The sequence below is a fragment of the Acinonyx jubatus genome, chromosome E2, assembly GCF_027475565.1.
Source record: "Acinonyx jubatus isolate Ajub_Pintada_27869175 chromosome E2, VMU_Ajub_asm_v1.0, whole genome shotgun sequence".
NCBI classification, from domain to species: Eukaryota; Metazoa; Chordata; class Mammalia; order Carnivora; family Felidae; genus Acinonyx; species Acinonyx jubatus.
The window spans coordinates 53,517,971-53,527,219 of record NC_069396.1 but is presented as its reverse complement, the minus strand read 5'-3'; positions in this window follow the sequence as shown (position 1 = coordinate 53,527,219).

Here is a 9,249-nt window from a genome sequence, read left to right as displayed (position 1 = left end):
TGCCTGCGTCTTCCTTTTCCTCGTGTTCTCTCTCTGCCCCTAGGAAGACAAGGTGCATTTACTGAGTGCCTCTTGGGTACCCACAGCCTAACCTACACACTCACTTCTCCTGGGCTCCTTCTCTGCTCTAGCTCGTCCCCCTCCTCTCTGCTCTGTCTGCTCTCTCCCGGGGAAGGAGACAGGCATGAATTAAGCGCCTGCTGTGTGCCGCTCCTACGCATCATACACTGCCATGGCTTGCTTCACTGCCTCTGTTCTTCCTTCTCTCTTCCTCTCTGCTTCCTTCCCTCCTCCTGGCTGCTTCTGTGCTCATTACCAAGGAGGGGAATGGCAGTTATTAAGTGCCTACTGTGTGCCCGCTGTTCTACATACACCGTCTCCTTCCCTCACAACTTCTCCTGTTTATCCTCTGCTGGAGCCTACGCTTCCCTGTCTTCTTTCTCCTGGGAAAAGAACTATCGCTTAATAAGCACCTACTGTATGCCCAGCAATTGCCACCAATGACTCTCTCTCTCCTTGGGCTGTCTTTCCCCCCGTTTTTCTGCTATGGTGGTCTCTTCCCCTGCTTTCTGACCTGTTTCCTCTCTCCTGGAGACGGGAATGGGCATTTCGAGCACCTACCGTGTGCCAGGCTCTTTACAAGCACAGCCTCCCCTGCTCACCGCCTCCTTCCCCCTTCCCCTCCCCCTTCCCCTCTGCTGCCTCTTCGCCTCCTTCCTGCTCTCAGTGCGGCCGGCGACGGGACAGGGAAGGGGCACTGATGGGGCACCAGCTGTGTGCTGGGTCACTCACACACACTGACCCGGCTCCTTCCACCTTCTGTCCCGCCCTGCCCCTTCCCGCCCTTCCCCTCCGCTGGCTTCCTTTCTCTTGTTCTTCCTTCTCAGTAGCGGGAGCTCGGCATTTCCAGGCAGAAGGGATCTCGGGGTCCTCCGGGGGGGGGGGGGTCTGTCACCACCACTGCAGAAGCGCAGGCCGTCGGGGCCCCTCGCAGCCACGGTGACAGCCAATCCGGGCTCCAGTTTGCTTCCTTCATTAAAGAGCGGATGTGGGTGACGGCCACTCTCTGGAGTCGGGGAGCGACAAGGGGACTGAATGGAGGCTGAGAGAGACAGTAAGAGAGAAAGTGCTAGAAGGGAACCAGGGAGGCAGCGGGTGCCCGCGGCAGGAGGCGCCTTACTACCTCCCCCTCCCCCCCCCAGCCGACGGCCACACCGATGGAAAAATATCGGAAGGGGAAGGGGGCCTTCCTCCCTCCCCCTCCCCCCTGCTCGCTCCAGTGTCCGCCCCACCCCCGCCCTCCAGTCCGCCTCGGTCTGACCCCTGACCGGCCGCCACGCGGCTCCCTCACCCCCTCTCTCACTCTCTCGCCTCTCTCAGAGTCTCTCTGTGACTTTCGCTCTCAGACTCGGTCTCTCTCGCATTCTCTCTCTCTCCGACTGTGTCAGGTTCTCCTTGAATCTCTCTCTGACCCGGTCTCGCTGACTCTCTCTGCGTCTCTCAGAATCTCTGTCTCTCCTTGAATCTCTCTCTGAGCCGGTCTGTCTCTCAGTCCCTCTCTTTCTCTCTCTTTCACCGTCCCCGACTCTCCGACTGCAACTCGCTCTCTCTGTCTCTCTCTCTCTTTCAGACTGTGTCTCTCTCAGGCTCTTAGACTCTCTGACTTTGTCTCCCTCCCTCCGTCTTCGACCCTTTCTGACTCTGTCTCTGTCTGACTCTCGGACTCAGTCCCTCAGACTCTCTCTCGGACTCTCTCAGACCTTGTCTCTCGCAGAGTCTCTCTCTTTCCGACTCTCCATGACTCGGTGTCTCTCAGACCGTCTCTGTCTCTCTGGGTCTCCCACACTGTCTCTCTCTCATTCAGATTCTCAGACTCCGTCGCTGTCTCTCAGGCTATCTCTCTGCCTCTCTCTCAGACTCTCTCCTCTCTCTCTCCCTCTGTGTCTCTCTCAGTCTCTCTTTTAGACTCTCTCAGACTATCTCCCTCAAACTCTTGTCTGTCTGATTCTCTCTCTCTCTCTCCCTCTCTCTCAGACTGTCTCTTAGATTCTCAGGCCTTGTCTCTCTCAGTCTCTCTCCGACCCTCTCTCTCTGTCTGACTCGCAGACGTTTTCTGACGCTCTCTCTGACTCCGTCTCTCTCACTCCGTCTCTCAGACCATCTCAGGCGTTCTCTCTCTCAGAGACACAGTCTCTGCCTCTGATTCCCTGTCTCAGTAAGTCTCCTTCTTCATCTTTTTTCTCACCTGTTCCCCTGTCCCCACCCACTTGGTCTCTGCACCATCTCTGACCCGCTCTCCTCCCCACACTACCTTCTAGTTGCTTCTGCTCACACCGTCTTGATGGTGTCTGGCTTCTCCTCCTCCTCCCCCTCTCCTTCCCCCTCCTCCCTCTCCTCCTCTTCCTCCTCTTTCCCCCTCCTCCTCCCTGTCTCCTTCCCCCTCCTCCCTCTCCCCCTCTTCCTCCTCCTCCCTCTCCCCCTCTTCCTCCTCCTCCCCCCTCCTCCCTCTCCTCCTCTCCCTCCTCCCTCTCCCCCTTTCCCCTCCTCCCTCTCCCCCTCTTCCTCCTCTTTCCCCCTCCTCCTCCCTGTCTCCTTCCCCCTCCTCCCTCTCCCCCTCTTCCTCCTCCTCCCTCTCCCCCTCTTCCTCCTCCCCCCTCCTCCCTCTCCTCCTCTCCCTCCTCCCTCTCCCCCTTTCCCCTCCTCCCTCTCCCCCTCTTCCTCCTCTTCCCCCTCCTCCTCCCTGTCTCCTTCCCCTCCTCCCTCTCCCCCTCTTCCTCCTCCTCCCTCTCCCCCTCTTCCTCCTCCTCCCTCTCCCCCTCTTCCTCCTCCTCCCCCCTCCTCCCTATCCCCTTCCCCTCCTCCCTCTCCCCCTCTTCCTCCTCCTCCCCCCTCCTCCTCCCTGTCCCCTTCCTCCTCCTCCTCCTCTCCCTCCTCCCTCTCCCCCTTTCCCCTCCTCCCTCTCCCCCTCTTCCTCCTCTTTCCCCCTCCTCCTCCCTGTCTCCTTCCCCCTCCTCCTCCCCCTCCTCCCTATCCCCTTCCCCTCCTCCCTCTCCCCCTCTTCCTCTCCTCCTCCTTCCCCCTCCTCCTCCCTGTCCCCTTCCTCCCCCTCCTCCTCTCCCTCCCCCTCTCCTTTCAGTCCCCAGCTGGGCCTCCCCCCACACCCCCACGCAGCTTTTCTTTATTCCCCTCATCGTGCTCCTCAGAGTTACTCTTTATGTCACACACACACCCCTCCCCCAATTCTGACCCGAAGCTCCTGTCCTTCTTCACTCTCCCCCACCCAACCCCACCCCGTCTGGCTCCCTGCCCCGCGGCTCTCACCCTCTCCGGAAGCTTCTCGCCTTCCCTCAGCACTTCAAGCCCACCCCAGACCCTCCTCCCCGCCGCGCTTCACTCCGCCCCCTCGTCCACCCCCTCCCTTTGCCCTCCAGGCGGTGGCGACGGGGCCGGAGGTGGCGTGCACACAGCAGCGCCCAGGACAGGAGGGGCCGCTCTGGGGGCCCCGTGTGGCGGGTCCGCCCCCACTGCCCTCCGCTTCTCTGCGCGCCTCTCCTCTTCCTCTCCTCCCGTCTCCTCCGCTCCCAGCTTCTTTTCCTCGTATCTGCCTCTCACGCCAGCCTCCCGTTCTTCGGGTTGCGCTCGGGGAGCACTCTCCTGCTTCCCACCTGCCAGTCCCTGCTCCCCTCCCCGTCTCCCGGCCTCGGGCCCTCTCTCACACGCCGCTTCGGTCCCCCCACCGTCCCTCCAGGGGGTCTCCTATTCCCCCCCGCCCCTTTCTGTCCACACTCCCGCTCGGCTTTTCACTGTGCCTTCTTTTTAAGGACTTTTTACTCCTCTTTCTGCTCCGTCTCCCTCCCCTCCCCCGCCCGGGTCCTCCCGCCCTTGCGTCTCTACCCCCTCCACGCCCTCCCCCCAACATTTCCTTCTCCATTTCTCCGCCTGGTGTCGTCCCCGAGGGTCTCCCTCATCCCGTCCCGTCCGTCGGTCTCTCGGCCCCACATCTGCCCCTCCCCCCAGGTCCCCGGCCGCGCCCCCGGCCCCCTGCCGCCTCCGACGGCGGGGAGGCCCCTGGCCGGGCGCCCCCACGAGCTGGTGACACCCGTCTCCTGCCCCCGAACAGACAGCCCCGTGGTTTGGGCGTCCCATTTCGCGACAGTCAGGTCACGTCCCGGGACCGCCAGCCCGCCCGTCTCCAGCTCCTCGCGCGCCCGGGGCCGGGGGACACTGCCGGCGACCCGGAAGGGCCCCGTCTCTCGGGAGGCGACACAGCCTCCCTTGCCTCTTCTCTGGCTCCGGCTCTGTCGTCCCTTCGGCCCCCTTCATCACCCGGCTTCTTCCGCACGCCGTGGGCTCCGGGCTGTCGGTGTTCCCGGCTGTCACTTCTTCGTCTCCTGTGACACTTCTTCCGTGACAGAAGCGCCCGCGGCGTGGCGGCCGGGCGCCGAGGAGGGAGAGGCGTCTCCGCAGCGGGGTGTGACCTCGGTCCCCGGTCGCCTCGCCTGGGCCGGGCCCCCACCCCACCCCACCCCACCGGACCCCGGCCCCGGCTTCTGGGCGTGCGCGTGCCTGCCCCTGCCAGTCTGCGCGCGCGCACGCGCCTGTCAGGGCCGGCCCGTGCGCGCGCGCGCGCCTGTCTGTGTGCGCGCGCGCGCGCCTGTCTGTGTGCGCGCGCCTGTGCCTCTGCGTCCGCGCGCGGCTACCTGTGCGCGTGCGCGCCCCGGCCCCTGCGGGGGGGCCCCCTCCCCCGCCAGTGTTTCCGACCCCCTCTCCCTCCCTCCCCCCATCCCTTCCCCTCCCCCTCTCGCTCCCCAGCCGCCCCTCACTCTTCTCAGCGCGGCTTTGTGCTCCCTCCTCCCCATCCTTTTTCTTCCACTCCCTCCTCTCTCACCTCCCCACCCCCTCGGGGCTCCACGCGCGCCTGGCGCTCCCCGCCCCTCGCTCACACCCCTCCTTTCTCGGCCTCTCTCCTCCCCCGCCCCGCTCTATCCCGCCTGCTCGCCCGCTCGCTCGCTCTCCACACTCGGGTCCCCCTTGTTCTTGTCTCTAGTTCCCGTCCGCTCTCCCCCCTTCCTCTGCCTGCTCTCCTCCCTGTCCTGCTCCGTCTTGGCCTTCTCATCGCGGCCCTGGCCGAGCTCTCGCTCCTTCTCGGTCGCTGTCCCCGTTCCTCCCCGTCCCCTTCCGCTCTCCCCGCCCTGCGTCTCTGCCTTCTTACCCCGTCTGGCCTCGCGGCTCCCGGTTCGCTCCTCCGCTCCGCACCCTCCCCTGCTCTCCCCGACCGCCTTCTCCCGTGCGTTCCCTTCCACTTCCGACTCTCTCCCTTCACCTCTCTCCCTCCTTCTCCTTCCCCAGACGTCCTTCTCCCCGCCACCGTCTCCCCTCTCCGCCTCTCTCTCAGGGCCTCCCCCCAGCCTGTCTTCTCGGTCTCCCTTCCTCGTACGCCGCCTCATTTCGTGTGTTTCCCCCTGCGCTTTCTCTTCCCTTCTTTCCTCCTGGCTCCCCTCTCCTGCTGGCTTCCATCCCTTCTCTCCCCACCCCTTCAATCTCTCTCCCTCTTTCCTCTCTCTCTGAATCTGCTGCTTCTCTCTCTCCCCTCCCAGACTTCTCCCCTCGCACTGGCCTCCTTTCCTCTGAACCTTGTCTCCCGGAGGCCCCTCCACACCCAGCCCCCGGCAGGGGCCCTGAGCTCCTCCTGCCCTGAGCTCCTCTCCCGTCTCCCTGCCTGAAGTCTTGAGCTGACATCCACCTGGGGGTCTGTGCCGCGTTCGTGGCAAGAGGCTGGACAGCCCGAAGCAGGGCTGCGAAGCCTGCGGCCCCCCGAGGTGCAAGGGCACGTGTGACACCCTTTTTCTCTCTCTTTTCTGTCTGTCCTGGACCCTGGACACTGCCCGGAGGAAGGCGGCCTGCCCCTGGCCCAGGAAGGAGGAAACGAGGAGCTGACCAGAGACCGGGAGTGAGTTGCCTGTAAGTGGCATGTAAGTGGCAGGGCAGGGGCTGGCTGGGCCACCCTGCTCCTTCCCCACTCTGCTGATCCCTGGTGGGCTTGGTGAGCATGGGAAGGAGGCTGCCTCCTTTCTGCCCCGTTCCCCTCCCCAACCCCCCACCGTCTTCTCTTCCTCAGGCGACATGGAGCGTGGGAGGACCTCACCCGACTCCCATTTCACGGATGAGAACACAGGCACCGGTGTTCCCGAAGATCAGCACCTGCTAGGACAGAGGCTTCGTGGGGACCCCGGCCTTCCCAAAGGGCCAACAGCACCCCCTGCAGGGCACTTCTCTTCGTGGAGAGGGGCCATGTGGGCCTGACCTCCCCAGAGTATCCGGCGGAGTATCCTATGGGCCTGGGAGGTATTCTCTGGCGGCGCGAAACCTTTTATCGCCGCCTACTGATAAAGGACCGAACTGCAACCCGGCTGGATTAGGCACCGTGACCCGCCGCGAAAAACACAAAAACAAAAAAACCCTGCAGGGACTGGAATGCTTGGGGGGAGGGGTGGGTGGGAGGAGAGCAGTTGGTGGGGGGACGGGAGACGGGAAATTTGCAAAATTCTGTAAAAATGTGAAAGTTTTTACTCCTGGTCAATATGTAAACATCATACCCAGCCAGCTCTTTGGTTTTCAACTGAAACCTCCACCCTTCACGTTTTCAAGTCATTCCACGGGTGGGTTCTTTCCGCGTTGCCATGGAAAGAAATACAAGCATGACTCCTCCCGGAGAAACAAAGGAAAGTTGCTTGGCGGCCTGTTTCTAGGAATTGGGCCACGTTGAGTTTTCCCCTGTAAGGACACCATTGTGTCCTGCTGAGATGGAAGGTGCTGGCAAAGGAGAATGACTGACAGCTGAGAGGCCCCCCCGTAAGTGGCCGCGATGCTCACTGTGGAGTCACCACTGGGTTAAATAATGGAGGCTACAGAACTGTTTCCCAAAGTCCCTGCTACAAGGCATAATTTGCCATAGGAGAGTCTTTAAAATACTTACATTATTAGCCTTATAGATTTTATTTCTATCTTTTTAATGTTTTTATTTAGTTTTGAGAGAGACAGAGCACCAGCGGGGGGAGGGGCAGAGAGAGAGGGAGGCACAGAATCCGAAGCAGGCTCCGGGCTCCGAGCTGTCAGCACAGGGCCCGACGTGGGGCTCGAACCCACACCCAGCAAGATCGTGACCTGAGCCGAAGTCAGATGCTTAACAGACTGAGCCACCCAGGCGCCCCAGCCTTACAGATTTCAAGAGTGCCTGTCCTACAACTCTGTCCTAAGTGTATCTAAATGACAATATGAAACCCTGGAGTGGGAAAGGGGTTTCCTACACGCCAGGGAGCAGGTAACATCTTGGGGGGCAAAGAGGGGCATCCAGAGGGCGAGGCAGGAAACCCAGGAGGGAGGCAACCCCTCTATTGAGCACTTACCTGGCAGGTGCTCTCCCATCTCAGACCAGAGGACAGGAGGCCAGAGGAGGGAGAGAGTGGGCTCCTCGGTGGCAGAGAGAGAGGGGGAGGACAGAATGGGGTTGAGGCTATGAGGGGGTGGAGGGTGCCTCCGGCCTGGCCGGTGGTATTTGAGGGACTCAGCTGTTAGGGCTGGGGGTTGCTCATCAATGAGGCTGAAAAGGAGGAATAGAACAAAAGCTACTGGGCCTCAAAGGAAGGCAGAGGCCCTGGGACTTTGTCCCGAGGGTGCTGGGGAGCCACAGAGAGGCTAAGAGCAGGGGAGAAGTGAGGACAGCCCTGGTGTCAGAAATCCCCTCATGAGGCCAGGGAGGAGGCGGCCAGGGCTGGGGCCACGGGGACAGAGAAGGGGTGAGGCAGGGAGGAACAGCAGAGGAGGGCACAGCAGCGCTCTGGTCTGTGAGGTCAGGTAGGTGGCGGCACCGCACGCCGGCGTACGGATTCCTGGAGGAGCTCTGACTGGGGGCAGACAGGTGGCAGTGACTCTCAGAGGTCCCCGAGGACACTCTGGGTGTGGAGACCAGGAAGGCGGTCTGAACTGGAGGTGGGCTTGAGGACAGTCAGCAAGAAGAGCTCCAGTGTGACAGGGAGGAGGTGGCTGAGACCGCCCCCGGCGAGTCCCCACCTGGGAGCGTGTCCTGCGGACACGCGTGCGTGTGCCCAAAATGAGGCAGGCACGTGGGGGTTCCTGGAGCGCTGCGTGAAACCACCCAAAGGTCCATCCACGAGGGGCCAATGAATTCAACCCCAAGCCAGCCATGCACTCTGCATCCAAGATGGAAACCTCTCTGGTTTCAAGGGGAGGAAAAAACTAGAGGAACGCACTTTTTGTAAGACGATTTACATACCCATTTGCGTGGTTACAGAGAGAGTATCTCCAAAGCAGTGCACAGGAGACCGAAAATGCGGGTGGCCCCCCAGGAAGGGGAACGGGTACCAGGCTGGGGTGAGCACAAGGCCCTTTGCTTTGGATCCTGTTTTGAGTTCTGGGCTCTATCCCGGGTACCCTGATAAAATGAAACAGTAAATGAACTCTCTGGGACAAGCAAGAATTAGGAAAGTTTAATGTGGACAGAACCCCAAGGAGCCTAAACTAGCTCAGACGTTGACTGGAATATACCACAGATTAACTCTGCTGGCTCCAGAGTGATCAAAAAACCCCTAGAGAAAAAGAAAGTAATCAGATTGATGAAGATCTCAACCTCAATCCACTAAAAAGTTACAAAATGGGGGGCGCCCGAGTGGCTCAGTCGGCTAAGCATCTGACTTCGGCTCAGGCATTATCTCACAGTTCACAAGTTCGAGTCCCGCGTCTGGCTGTGTGCTGACAGCTCAGAGCCTGCAGCCTGCTTCAGACTCTGTGTCTCCTTCTCTCTCTGCCCGGCTCCTGCTCGTACCCTGTCTCTCTCTCAAAAATAAATAAAACATTTTAAAAAATTACAAAATGGTCCAACAAATGCCTGGGGCAAGAATGCACCTGCAAATGAGACAAAGGGTGAAGAACTCGGAGTCTGAACCCTGTCCAAGAAAGCACCAGTCAACACTACCAGGGCAATCTTAGAGGTCATATGAAACACAGACCAGAGAAACATGAGACATGCTGGCACAGGCTGGTGGAGAAAGAAATGCCAAGTTAGAATAACTCGGGGACACTGCCCTATGTATTAAAAGCCACAAGGGCACCTGGGTGGTTCCATCGGTTAAGCGCCGACTTTGGCTCAGGTTACGATCTCACGGTTTGTGAGTTCAAGCCCCGCATTGGGCTCTGTGCTGACAGCTCAGAGCCCAGAGCCTGCTTCGGATT